The following is a 13,580-nucleotide window of genomic DNA, read 5'->3' on the forward strand; positions in this document are numbered from 1 at the left end:
CCGCGCACTTCCCCTTCCCGGGCCCGCTGGTCATTGCCCCTAGCGCACCCCTCGCTCGCCTCCTTCCTCGCCGACGCCGCCGGCAAGTTCAAAATGATACATAGATAGTTCACCATAGCATACATAATGAAAATGATACACAGATAGTTCACCGTAGCAAAGCCTATTAAAAGAAAAGATCAACTACTCGTCGCTTTCCGGCTCCGACTCGGTAATGTCCTCCTCCGACGTCTGCAAGTAGGCGTCAGCATGCCGCTCGTCCTCGAAGTCCCAGGACGACGTGTTCAGTTGAGCGGCCTGCTTCCGCGCACGCTTGTCCTCCCGATAGGCGGCTCACTCCTTTCTCCTCGCCTCCCTCTCCGTCCTCCGTTGCCTGTAAAACTGGCGCTCGTTGACGATGTCCTGCGGGAAGCGTTCGCGCCACTCCACCATGGCTTCCACGTCCATCTCCGCGATCGCTAGGCGACGGTGCCGCCTCCGGTTGTCACGACGATCCTCGTCGGTGAAAAGCCGCGGGAGATGCGCGAGATCCTGCGCGCACTGGCTCGTCGACACGTCAGGGAAATTCATATCCCAACGAGGCCGCCGGAGGCGCCACGCCGCCGCGTCGTACGCACGGGCCGCCTCCTCTGCGGTGTCGAAGGTGCCGAGACTGAGCCGTTTTTCGCCGAACGAGATTTCGGAGGAGAAGACGCCGGAGCGGCGCTCGCGGACTCCGCGAAAATCAGCAGCGCCCAGGCGGCGCATCGACATGGTGGCGCAGAGGCGAGAAAGAGAGGAGGCACGCAGGAGCGTCGGCGGTGGAGAGGAGAGGAGAGGAGAGGGGAAGTGTGCGTCCACCGACGGAGGGTAGGCTTTTTATAGCCGCGGGCGGGCGGCGTCCGCGTGGCCGCCGGGCATACACTGCGCCGCCCGTGAGGCATCAATGGATGCTGACCGGCGCGGCAGCGCGCCGCAGCTTTGGCATTGATTTCTCCCGCGGGAACCGAGGCGATGAGGACGACGAAGCGACGAGAAGCACCGTGTCCCTGACTCGGGGGCCCACGTTTAGTTCGCGCCAAAACCGTTTCACCCGGCGCCCCCAGCGCGCCGGGTTCGGCTTGGGTCCGCCGGCGCCAAATTCGGCCCCAGCCGGCGAAAAATGGGCTTATGGGGGCGTGGCTGGGCCGATTTTTCTGCGGCGGCGCGAAAATATCGCCTGGGGAGGGCGTGTTGAGGGTGCAGCTGGAGATGCTCTAAGCCTATTGGCATACACATTCTGGAATCTGGCGAGACTGGAAACACCAAAAAGTCATGCAGAAAAAGTCTTCAAGCAAAGGGCAGAGATCTTCGAAGGGGCTGTGTTCAGCACTGTAAAAGAGGGCAAGTTCAGTTTCAGATCAACTTCGTATCAGCAGCACTTGTAGAAACGGACCTCCTGCGTGGTTGCATTTTTTTTCCTTTTTTTTTTTTGACGAGGGGTTCGTGCTCGGTTGCATGCAACTGCACCGCGTAGTACTCCTTTTTTTTACGGGCACAGAGTACTATGCATTAGCCACGGTCCAGTAAGAGTAAGGCCCAGGAAAACATCAGGTCCGTTGCACTATTCTGGACCAGGAGGACAGTGCTAACCCAACGAACGGCAATAAATGCGATAGGGCCGTTCCTGTTTCTGCACAAATACGGGTGACATACGCGAGACAAATACGGGTCATGGCAGCGATCACGAGGGCATGCGATGGTCATGATTCCAGGAACATCTGAGCTCGGGCTCAGAACCGAATTTTCGCCCTAAACGCTCTTATATTTCTTCTTTACGGAGGGAGTACGTGCTACATTTTACCCAAACTTTTTTTGGCCGGCTGTACCTGCCGCGTCCATGGTTTATTTTGGTTTCTGATTTTTCATCGAAAAAAGTCTAAAATAAACCTTAAAGTTGTAGACGAAAGCTAAATCAAACCCTGAACTTTGAATCCCGGAAATTGGCACTCTGAACTTGTAATCCCGGTCTATTTTGGACCCTAGACCTGTTTGGCACGCTGGGAAGACTACAATCCCGGCCGGGATTCCAGCTACTCTCACATACTAGAATTTGGGCCGGCCCACTATAACACAACAAGAATTCATGAGGTTTAAAAAATGTTCGCACATTTCTAAAATTGTTCAAAAGTTAAAAATGTTGTCGTTTTCTATTTTTCGCACAAATTCAATTCGTTTTGTGTTTTTAAAAACAGTTTGGAATTTCGTGTTTCGCACAAAATCAACTCTATTAGCATTTTAAAAAACTGTTCGTGATTTCAAAAAAACACATTTATCAAAAAATGTTCAGCATTCCAACAGTTTTTCACATGCTATTAAAAAAATTCGTATTTTCAAAATTGTGTCACATTTTCTAAATACTGTTTTTGGAATTTCGTAAATTATTTCATAAATAATATATTTAAAAAATGTTTCGGATTGTTGGCAGTGGACTCGACTGTGCCAGCCCACCAGACATGAAGCAAGTTTTTTTCCTTAACACGCGACGTAAAAAATTCTTTCTTTCTTTTTCTTAACGGGCGACGTAATAATTCCAAACCAAAAAAACATGTTGTGGAGTCGAACTTGGGACCTGGTAGCCACTACACTGACTGACATAGTCAGAGGCCCGAAATATTTAATCAGAAACCAAAGCGTCGAACTTTGAAAACATTTTTAGGGGCAAACAATTATTGATAGCGTATTTATTTATGAAATCTTTGAACATTTTATAAAGTGCGAGAACTTTTTGAAAATTTCGAATACTTTTAAAAAAACCAACAACTTTGAAAAAGCGAACACCTTTCTAAACATTTTTTGAAACCTGAACAAAATTTTAAAGTGCAAACACTTTTTGAAACATATTTTTTTTTTTGCAACCTGAACAAAATTTTAAAGTGCGGACACGTTTTGATACATAAACATTTTCTGAAACCTGAAAATATTTTGTGACATCTAAAAAATATCACAAGTTTTAAAAAATGTACGGGCCAATCCAAATGTTTGTACAATGTATAATAATATTTGTGTGATTCAAAAAAATGTTTTTAAATTAAAAAAATGTAACATTTCAAGAATGATCATGAGTTCCAAAAAATGTGTTTGTGATATTTTTAAAAGAATGTGTTTAGAATGTAAAAAAAATGTTTGTGTGATGTAAAAAATGTGTCTTAACCTTAACAGAATATATGTGGCATGTCCTTGAAAAAAATGTATGCAAATTTAAAAATGTTGAACCACGTAAAAGAGTGTTGTGTAATTTTATAAATTGTTTATTGTCATTAAGAAAATGTAAAACGTGTAGTTGAAAAAATATTACCATGTATTCAAAAAGTTTTGAAAACATGTAATTTATAAATGTACATAATTTATTTGAAAATATCAAAAGTTTATCCAAAAATATTTAATGTGTGCGTTAAAAATGTACATTGGGTATTGAGAAAAATTAGACATGTGTAAAAATGAAAAAAGAAAAGAAAAAGAAAAAGGAGGAAACTAAGAAAAAACCAGATTAGTGCGCGCGCGCATGAGCAACTGTGCTACTGGGCGGCCCCAATTCAGCAAATCCCGGCTATGTTCTGTCAAGGTTTAAAATAGACCGGGATTAAAGAGTTTAGTGTGCTGATTTCAGGAATTGAGAGTTCGGGGTTTGATTTAGCTTTCGCCTAAAAATTGAAGGTTTGTTTTGGACTTTTTCCTTTTTCATCCGGTTTATTTGCACTAAATTTTCTTCCATGTCCAAGTTGCGCTGCTGCATCTGGCTCAGCCTAGTCCAACCCAACTGCACCCTGTGGAGCGAGCAGAGGACCCCGGCGGCGGCGAGGAAGTGGAAATAGCCAGACTCCGGGTGGGAAGCGTGGCGCAGGACGGAAAGCACCACAGGTAGGGTGCGGCGAGCAGGTCGCGTCCGTGCCGGGCGCCGGGCACCGCGCGGACGCCCGCGTCGTTGATCCCGGGTACCTGAGGCCGACTAGAAGCTACAGCGCCAGGGCCTGCCGGGAGGCTGTGGGGCCCAAGGCCGTGGTCAGTGGGAGCACGGCGCACTCGGCCAGGGCGACGTGCTCCTCCGCCCAGAAGAGCGCCCGTGGCAGCGAGGGGAACTGCGCCTGCCGGCACACCTATTGCTGCTTCAAGGGCCACGTGCCGGCGGACCTTCCGCTGGGGACCTTCCTGGCGTCGCGGAGGCGGCTGATCAAAACGGAGCAGAGAATGAAGCCTAGGAGGCTAGGACGACTAGCCCAGAGCTTCTCCGCTGTGGGGCGCAGTTCCACGAGGACGACCGGAAGCGCGTCCGGCGATGGCACAGCGTTTGGCAAGATTCTCTCTCCCTTGATGCGGCGTCGGCGAGCAAGGCAAGAGTCTGAGGACAAATTAAAGAAAGAAGGGAGCGGAGCAGTGCGGCTTGGTGAAACTGATCCACAGTGGCGGCGCCCATGGAGTGTCAGACAGCAGATCGACGTAGCCAGGATAACATCATTTCTCTCTTTTTAGACAGCGTTTGGGCTTTCAAAAATTCTTTTGCTCGGATTTTTGAGCTTTCTTGAATGTTAAGACTCTGTTGCGACTTCTAATAATATGGCTGCATGCATCAACTGATGGTATTCCTCCTTTTAAAAAAAATGCGAGGAAAACAAGGAATTTGGTTTGCAGGGCTCAGATTGACAGACCAGTCTTTCATGCTTGCTTGTTTCCCTTTCAACTTAAGCTCCAACCAAGTTGAATCTTGAATGGATGGCCCTCCTCTTGTATATATGAAGGATTGGCGCTTTTGAGTTTGCTGTAAGCAGTTTTACAGGGCTAATGTTTTTGAAGTTGAATGGGGCTTAACTTTTAGGAAGCAGCTGCTGCACTTTGAGGTGTACATTTGGTCAGGATAACATCATTGCTGGAAGCAGCTGCTAGCGTGCGTCCGGAGTCGGGGCTCGCGCACGTGTACCGCTTCCTCAACGTGAACGGGTTGGTTGTGATGGTATCCGTCCACGTCGCCGCCATGGCGCACTTCCTCTTCGTGCGTGCGCCGGCCGGCCGGGGTCCGCGTTCATCCGGACGGGACAGGACGGGACCGCGTGGCTCGGCCTACGCGTGCGTGGTACATCCCGTACAAGATCATGTCGTCCGAGATCTCGCTCTACCGGCCAAAAAGCACTAATTGCAAAAAACATTGACGCTTCAGGTAAGGTTTGCAGTACCACACATTTACGGAATTGTGCCAAAAAGCATTAATTTTTTTCATAAAACATTAGTCGCCGGCTTAGGCCGTTTTGAGCACGATTATGACAGGTGGGTCCCGCCAAAAGTGGCAGACAAAAATTCAGTTGTGGAGGGGGCAAACTGAAGAGTGCCAGACAAGGTCACGCGCTCCACCAGGCAGCGTGTCTGGTCACCCGCGCGATCGAAGCATCCAGAGACGCGACCCACCTGACGGCAAGCGGTGGGTGCCTAATCCCACGCGCGGCTCATCCTCGCTGATCCACGGCGCGCTTCACCCAGCGACCACCGCTGCTGCTGTTTCCATATCTCTCTCTCTCTCTCTCTCTCTCTCTCTCTCTCTCTCATTCACAGGATCTAGTACCGTATAACATTGGAACTCCACAATCTTTGCTACTACTGTTTGTAACTCCATAATCTCACCGTACCGGCCTCTTCCCTCTCTCAAACGGACCTTGCTTGTGTTACAACTCTGAATCGTGTAGTACATGTGTGCTGCGAATTCGAGGCAAGTTCTCGTTTAGTTATATGGATGGATCCCTTGCATATATGTCTAATTGTTACATAGACGAAAAATGGAGTTACTATGTATGGGTTACTTGTTCCCTTGCATATTATATTCATATATATTTCGTCTTCTGTTTCAGAGAAAATCCCCTCTTGCTTACTCCATTTTTTAGCTACTGAATTACTCCCCTCTTGCTTATGATCGGCTCATCGCCTTGTTCAATTCTAATATTGCAGAAATGTACACTTAGTAGAAGATTGATGAAACAAAGAGAAACACGGGTTAAAACTGAGACCAGCAGCATGGGACTCGAGTAATCCTACTAATCATGCTACTGTTTCACACTAGCTAATCATGCTACTGTTGCTACTGGTTCAAATTTATGCTGCTTGCAAAATCAGAGGCCACAAGTTCAACAAATTAGTTATTGGTTCAGACTTATGTTGTTTCATCCGTATATCGACTTACCAAATTAACATAAGCTCTTAGACCTTTTCTCCATTAAATTGCCCCGCTTGGACCTGCACATTAAAAATGGATGTTAAGCACCATAAAAAATTGCATAGTTTAGTAAACAAGTTAGCATACAAGGTTTACATATTACATAGCTACCTGGAGATCCATTTTGTCCTTGATAAGCAACGACCAAGCTACAACCACCTCCAATGTGGTGTCCCCAAGTACACAATCAAACGCGGTTGTTTGGCACTGCTTAACAGGAAAGTCAACATGCCCCTTTTGTGCAATACACTGACCGGGCCCTCCGTATGCTTCTATGGTCACTCTCAGAATCCCATATGATTTCACTGAAACCACTCGTCTCGACAAGTGAAGATACTTGCCTGAACCTGAATGTATTTCTTTGTCACGATCATCAAGCAAGACAATTGACCTGCAAGTGGTATCGATCACATCTACAGCAGAAGAAGGAGCCCAAAAGCAAATGACCCGACATCCATGTTTGAAAGGCCAATCCCCTTTGGTTACTCGTATGCCCACAATAGTAGCTTGGTGCGATTTATGAAGCTGCTCAAGTGTTAACTCAGTTGTACAACGATGGTTGGAGAGCAAGAAGGTAGGTCCATCACCACCATAAGTCACACTGGCTGAGGAAGTGTTAAAATCATCTGTACCGCCGTAACGGCCTGTACAAATAATCAATCTTTGCGACTCAGCTTCATCGATTACTTTGAGTTCAACTTCAAAGTCGACATGGTCAAAACTAACAATCGCACGAGACGGGCCAATCAAGCATAAGGAATCATTCTGCAGGAATTATAATCATTATAAATACCTAATCGCAATTATACTACGGAACATGAATAAAATGAGAAGAAAACTTAATACAATACATACTTCTCCATTTAGTTCTTGATAATCAAACTTTGGCCGAGAGAACAGAATGTTGCGGTTGCGGTCCACAGTGTCTCGAGCAGCAACCTTGCCATACACTTTGAATGGCCAATTCAAGCCTTTCAGATTCTTTATCTTAATTGAATAGATCTGCAAAGTAGTACCAGTGACGGCAGCAGGGGATGGGATGCTGCCAGGTGTGTAGTGTGTAAACTGCATAGGGCTTAGTATGACTGCAGCACAAAGACAAGTGTCAAATGTTAGAATTCTAATATGAATAAGCAATGTAAAGATATCATCAAAAACAAGCGTGTAAATTGCATAGGGCTCAATATGGCTGCAGCACCAAAGACAAGTGTCAAATATCAGAATTCTAATATGAATAAGCTTTGGAACAGAAATATTTCATTTTGAAGAAAACGGAACTTCATTGACAGCACACTGAAGCTAGAGGTACATAAAATGTGATTATTTTTCTAAAACGGGCTTGTTTGCATTTAAATCATCATGAGCTACCAAATGGTACATTAATGTTCCTACTCCAGAAATTGCCACAGTGCTTGAAAGAATAGTTTCATCTTCTACAATTAGAAGAACTTTCTAGTTTAGCGGATTGTCGACCGATTCACAAGTTTACTACTATCTATTAATGCTTCTAATCATTTTGCTATGATAAAATTCTGCTTTATCCATAAAGAGAGAGCGCTATAAGTTTAAGATTCAAATTAGTGAGGTGATTTGCATGGACAACTGGTGGTACAAAAGTTGCAAGGATTGCTGAAAAAAGGTTCAAGCATAGGGAGACACTTATTACAAAAACTTGCATCTCATAGTTACTCCACACAAGTAACACACACAAAAGTACAGGATATGTACAGTTACACACATCCCCCCTACTGTTATGCGTGTATGTCTCATAGTTAGACATTAATATGTATGCTAAACTTTGTTAGTAGTGTACTAATTGCTTGATTTATTCAAAACAAGATAACTATACAGATGGTGTACAGGTTAATCATGAAAATATACATCGAATTCTGTTACCTTTTTAAGTTGATTGCCAATTATGGAAGGGCCACTTTTATAGGATGTAACTAAGCAGTCATACACAGGGATGTTCATAGTTTGATTTGTAAGAGTATGGGAAGTGACAAAATTGACTTGGTGTTGTTGGAGCATCAAGTTGTTACCCTACATATGTCATGTTCCATATAACGAGAAGAGAACACATTTTTTGTGTTTGTTTTAAACTGGCACTACCATTTACATTATGTAATATCCGTATCTACTATGTATCCATTTATTTAGGGGGGAACAATGGAAGAACTGGTACCAGAAAGAAGACTGATGCAATTTAAGGATCAGCTAACAAAGGGTTGCATAAACACACAGTTGAAAACTTCAGCTTATATGATGCTAGACAAAGCTCAGGCGTTTGGATCACCTCTTAGGCTATGCTTTACATACCAGACCAGGGGTGAACAAAATAGTACCCCAGCAAGAAAATTTTCCACTGTTTCCTCACAATGCGCCTTGCTGGAGGCTTGAGCAGAGCAGAACACTATACTTTCAGGTCGATAAACAAAATTAGTTTTCATCACATTTATGTCTAACTTGTTCTTACTATTTTTTTATATCAACAGATGTTTATTGGATTTACTGTTGAAGTTACCGACATGTAAACAACTTCATCTAGCAGTCAAAAGGAGACACACAATGTCTACATAAGACAGCGGGTAAGCAATATAGGCTGTCAGCTTTAAACTGAAAAAAGAAATCATTTTAGATGGAATTATGACACCCATTTTAGATGGAATTATGTGCAGTCGTGTGCTGTGGTCATGCTCTGGGGAGCACATGCCCTTGCTGTCCAAGCTACTGGATTACGGGATGCCTCTGTAGAGAGCCACAGGTAGCACTCTTTGTTGGCGTTACTGTAGGTCATTTCTTAGGTGGGTCATTTTTGCTCTACTAAGGATGGATTTATTACTTCTTTGTTGATTGTCAGCTCACGCTGTGTCGATCTGTCTTACACCACATGCTTGCTTGCATTTAAATTATTGTGAGCTACCAAATGGTACATTAATGTTCCTACTCCAGAAATTGCCACAGAGCTTGAAAAGATGGTTTCATCTTATACAATTAGAAGAACTTTCTAATTTAGTGGATTGTCGACCGATTCAAAAGTCACTACTATCTATCAATGCTGCATACAGTGTTTCTAATCATTTCACTATGATAAAATTCTGCTTTATCCATAAAGGGAGAGCGCTGCAAGTTTAAGATTCGAATTACTGAGGTGATTTCCATGGACGACTGGTGGGTACAGAAGTTGCAAGGATTGCTGGAAAAAAAAGGTTCAAGCAGAGGGAGAGACTTAAAAGTAGTGTCCTTGCTGTCCTGTTAATAGACCAGCCCCAAGGTATCGCAGTTTATTGCTATGGCTTCCCCAACAGATAATTCTCCTAAACTTACAGAGGATCCAAACACCGAGGTAGCAAACTGCTTCTAATACATAATCATATTATTTGCAAACAATAACAGGAGGTCATATTTATATAACATAACATGGCTTTTCTTAATGGGAAATATTCATGACAGGGCAGCAGACACCAAGCAATACTCCAGACTTTTCTTGAAATACTCGATTGTGGATGGGTCATTCTCCTTGTCCTCCTCTTCCTTGGTCTTCTTCACCTTAACATCCTCACACTTGGTCTCCTCCTCCCTCATGTCTAACTTGGCCAAGGTGTTCTCGTAATTATTGGGAAATCGATAATATTTGCTGAAAAGAGTCGACAAGTTGATCTGCCCCGGCTCCGGCTCCTGCTCTGGCTCATGGTTCATGTTGAATCCCTTGGATATCTGCATATTTAATTCGGCTGCTGTATTGCACAGCTCGGTGGCCTTGTAGGAGCAGATGGGGTCATTGGATTTGTTGATAAAATATAGCATAGAAAGCATCCGATGGCCCAGGTCCTCCATATCTTGGAGCATCAAGTTGAAGTACTCCGCAAGTTGATTCTCATCGTCCCTGGTAGTAGCGGTAGCAGGCTCCTTTGTGGCGATTGCCCACGTTGTTTGAGAATCGATTTCTTTCCAGACAGAGAACGTGGGAGTAAGTGAGGCATGCAAGTCTCTGCGCTCCCTCTCCACGGAGATGATTTCCTTTACCAGGGATTGGGGCTTCTCTTTCCCCATCTTCTTCAATAGCTTCTTCCTGAGTTTCCTCTCCATCTTCTTCGTGAGCTCCCCCTCCATCTCCGGTTTATTGGGGGTTTGATGAGAAGAGGCTCTTCTCTTTTTCTCTTTTCTCCTCCTCTTCTTCTTTTTCTCCTTTCTCTTCTTCTTTGATTTGATTGATTGATTGATTGAATTGACGCGTTTCTTGGTCCGTCCGCTGCAAGGAGCTGTGTGTGTGTGTGTGTGTATATATATATATATATAGGTTTGAATAACGCCTCCTTTCCGATAGATATCCAAGGTGGTACTAAAGTTTCCTTGCTTTTTTTTCCCTTAATAATAACTGCAGGCCGAATCGTTTTGGTCCTCCACCCAGTCGAACGTGCCGGATTTGCCGCGTGCGGAAAGGTGGAGAGGGCGCCGGCCGGAGTGGATGTGAACGCGGGAGTCATCATGGCGCTGAAAGCCTGAACCCCCGTCCATCTTGATTCTGGCCAAACCTAATGAATCCGGCTATTTGCATCAACGCTGGCCATCCAACTTAAATCCTACGCCTAATGTAACACTTGCCTTAATTTTGCAGAAACATGCCCGTCTCCATCTTAGTTCTGATCTGGTACTTTTTCGAAAAACCCCTCAGCGGTGGGCAGCTTTACCTATTCCGTACTACACGATCCTACCTGCATCAGCGGCGGTGCGGACGGAACGCGTCTCCTTGGATGATCGCTTGAACTGAACGCATCTCTTCGGACGGTCGCCGCGACGGCGATGGACTGCAACTCCCAGCCCCCGATCTCAGGATGCAAGTGGACACGTCTGCGGGCCGGCCGCATTGTCCGCAACATTTCGCGTTTGCTAATAGCAGGATTAGCATCAGCCGCCTGCGCGACTAGGACTGCGTATGTCTCTGAACTTTTTGCACGCCTAGCATTCCAGGCACAAGCTGAACACGCAGATGCCGACTGAACATGCACGCACAAGCTGAACATGGATGCACAAGAAACATTGAACTTTCAGATATATCAACATCTCAAGGCAAAGCTTGGAAATACTGAAAGCTCATGTGAAAAAAAATACAGGCACTCTACTGAACTGAGACTTCTATATTATGTAAACTAGCGTAGGTTTTACTGCATATTCACAGGTGAATCATGAGTAAAAACATCTTGTACAGATTAATTCAAATTACAGTACCATGCATCTCTTTTCAGTAAAGAGGACCGAGATTATGCAACAGATGAAGCTAGATGGTGTTCCGTGATGGCCCTCGGTCTCTTAAAATACTTATGAGTTCTTAAAAATGTTGATTTCGTTGATGCACTGGATTCTTGTAACGGGTGGAATTATGTGTTTTGTCAAACTGCCTTCCTCTTATTTTCTCCAACTTGTGTCTATCGAACGGAAAGTAGCAAGCAGCAATACCACCATGTTCACATAAACCTGAAGCATGCTCTGTTTTTCTCATACAAATAATCAACAGCTATCACCCAAAAGAAATACAAGTACAAGAAACTTTGTCATCCTATGAGCGCTCATCCCTTTATTCAGTTGTATAATAGTATCATCAATTCATCAATAATTTTGGTTGTTAGTTGCTAAATTAGTGTCATCGTCGCCGACACGGCGACCATCTGACAAGATGCGTTCTGTTCCACTAGCATATGAATCAAGCAAGGAACAATCCAGTCTGCAAACCCACGTCAATCTCACTTATACTATTCACCAGAAGAAATTAAACAATCGTTTCGTTTAGAATTTTGCAGTCCACAAGACCTTTACAATCACTTCTTGTTTCTAAGCTTCCAGGTTTGGAAGCTTGCAGCAACAACATGTTCTTGTTTGTGAATATGTGAAAGAAAGGTAGAAATGCATAGTCACAAGGAATGCAGAAGGACCAACTGATATTATGCTATCACTACTAGGGAAAAGCCTAGCAGTAGCGCCGGTTTTACGTCTAGCAGTAGCACGGGGACCACGTTACTGCTACGGTGCTACAGCTAAAGGGTAGCAGTAGCGTGGGTTTGCCCGCGCTACTACTATACCTACTTAGCAGTAGCGTTTTTGGTAGAACGCGCTACTGGTAGTTACTAGCAGCGCGCCTCTCTACCCGCGCTACTACTATTATTAAGTATTCTATTTCTTTCTTGTTTTATGTCGTATTCATATACCAGTGTACAAGTTTTCATACAGTAGCAATTTAGAGATTGTTTTTACATCATAATGAGTTATTACATCATTGGTTGAAAAAACCATGGATTAGTTTCAAGTGGATGGATCCAAAGTGACCAAGTCATGGATTAGCGTGACTTGGTCACTTTGGATCCATCCACTTGAAACTAATCCGTGGTTCTTTCACCCAATGATATAATAACTCATCATCATCGTCATCAACATCATCATCATCATCATCATCATCATAATACCATTAACAACTTATCATCATAATGCATCATCAACTCTAACACATTGTAGCACATGATAACAACTTCTAATCATTATCATAGTCATAATCAACACTAACTATTTGTTCTTAATACCTAGGACCCACTCCTCTCTCCTATGTAAAATACGATAAAAGAGATAAATCGTCTATCTCCATAATGAAGAATGGAGATAAACCTATCTCCAACTTGTGGCTTGCGCACATTCATGTTGTCTCCAATTAGTTGGGTGTGCGCATTCATCACTTTGCTCCATTCTTTGATTTTGAGCATTCCATCATTTGAAGAAATTGAGTATGTACTATAGTAAGCCTTCGAAGGAGTTGGTCGTAAGCTAACCATATGCATATAACACTACTAGGAAAATGTTTATAGATAGAAGTTTACCAGTAGCGTTTGTTTATGACCCCACGCTACTAGTAGTTAGTAGTACGCTGGTTAGAAAGAGCGCTACTGGTATCTGTTAGCAGCAGCTCTTGTTACCTAGCCTGGATGAGCTTCTAAAGTGTAACACACCACACCCCCTGATCAATAAATATTAGCAGCGCTGGTCGTCCAACCGGCGCTACTGTTAGTTTAGGATCTATAGCGTATGTTTAGATAAACGCGCTACTGCTATTTTTTCTATGTATAACATTTTATCAGTAGCGTGTTTCTCTAGCCCGTGCTATAGGTAGTGCAACACTAGTCGTAGATATTTTGCAAGCTACCATAGCAGTAGCGCACATAGGTGACCCGCGCTACTGCTATGCCCGCCAGCCACCTACCACCTTTCCCCTTCTTCCTCCCCTCTCTTCTTCCTCTCCCCCTTTCCTTGCACCTTGCTTGTTCCTTTCAATGCTCCCCCTCCACCACCCCTCCATTAGAGCCCTCCCTCCCCTTCTTCTTTG

At 44.3% G+C, this 13,580-nt stretch overlaps 1 long non-coding RNA gene and 1 pseudogene across 1 annotated transcript; one reads left to right on the plus strand and one right to left on the minus strand.

Annotated features, from left to right (window-relative positions):
* Nucleotides 1-5,988: 5,988 nt before the first annotated feature.
* Nucleotides 5,989-10,477, minus strand: LOC123055797 (uncharacterized; annotated as a pseudogene).
* LOC123049386 (uncharacterized) lies at nt 7,775-9,168 on the plus strand. The gene is made up of 3 exons (XR_006423576.1): nt 7,775-8,639; nt 8,710-8,802; nt 8,893-9,168. It is a non-coding gene; the product is annotated as an uncharacterized lncRNA (long non-coding RNA).
* Nucleotides 10,478-13,580: the final 3,103 nt, after the last annotated feature.

This window comes from Triticum aestivum, chromosome 2D (genome assembly GCF_018294505.1).
Source record: "Triticum aestivum cultivar Chinese Spring chromosome 2D, IWGSC CS RefSeq v2.1, whole genome shotgun sequence".
Taxonomy (NCBI): domain Eukaryota; kingdom Viridiplantae; phylum Streptophyta; class Magnoliopsida; order Poales; family Poaceae; genus Triticum; species Triticum aestivum.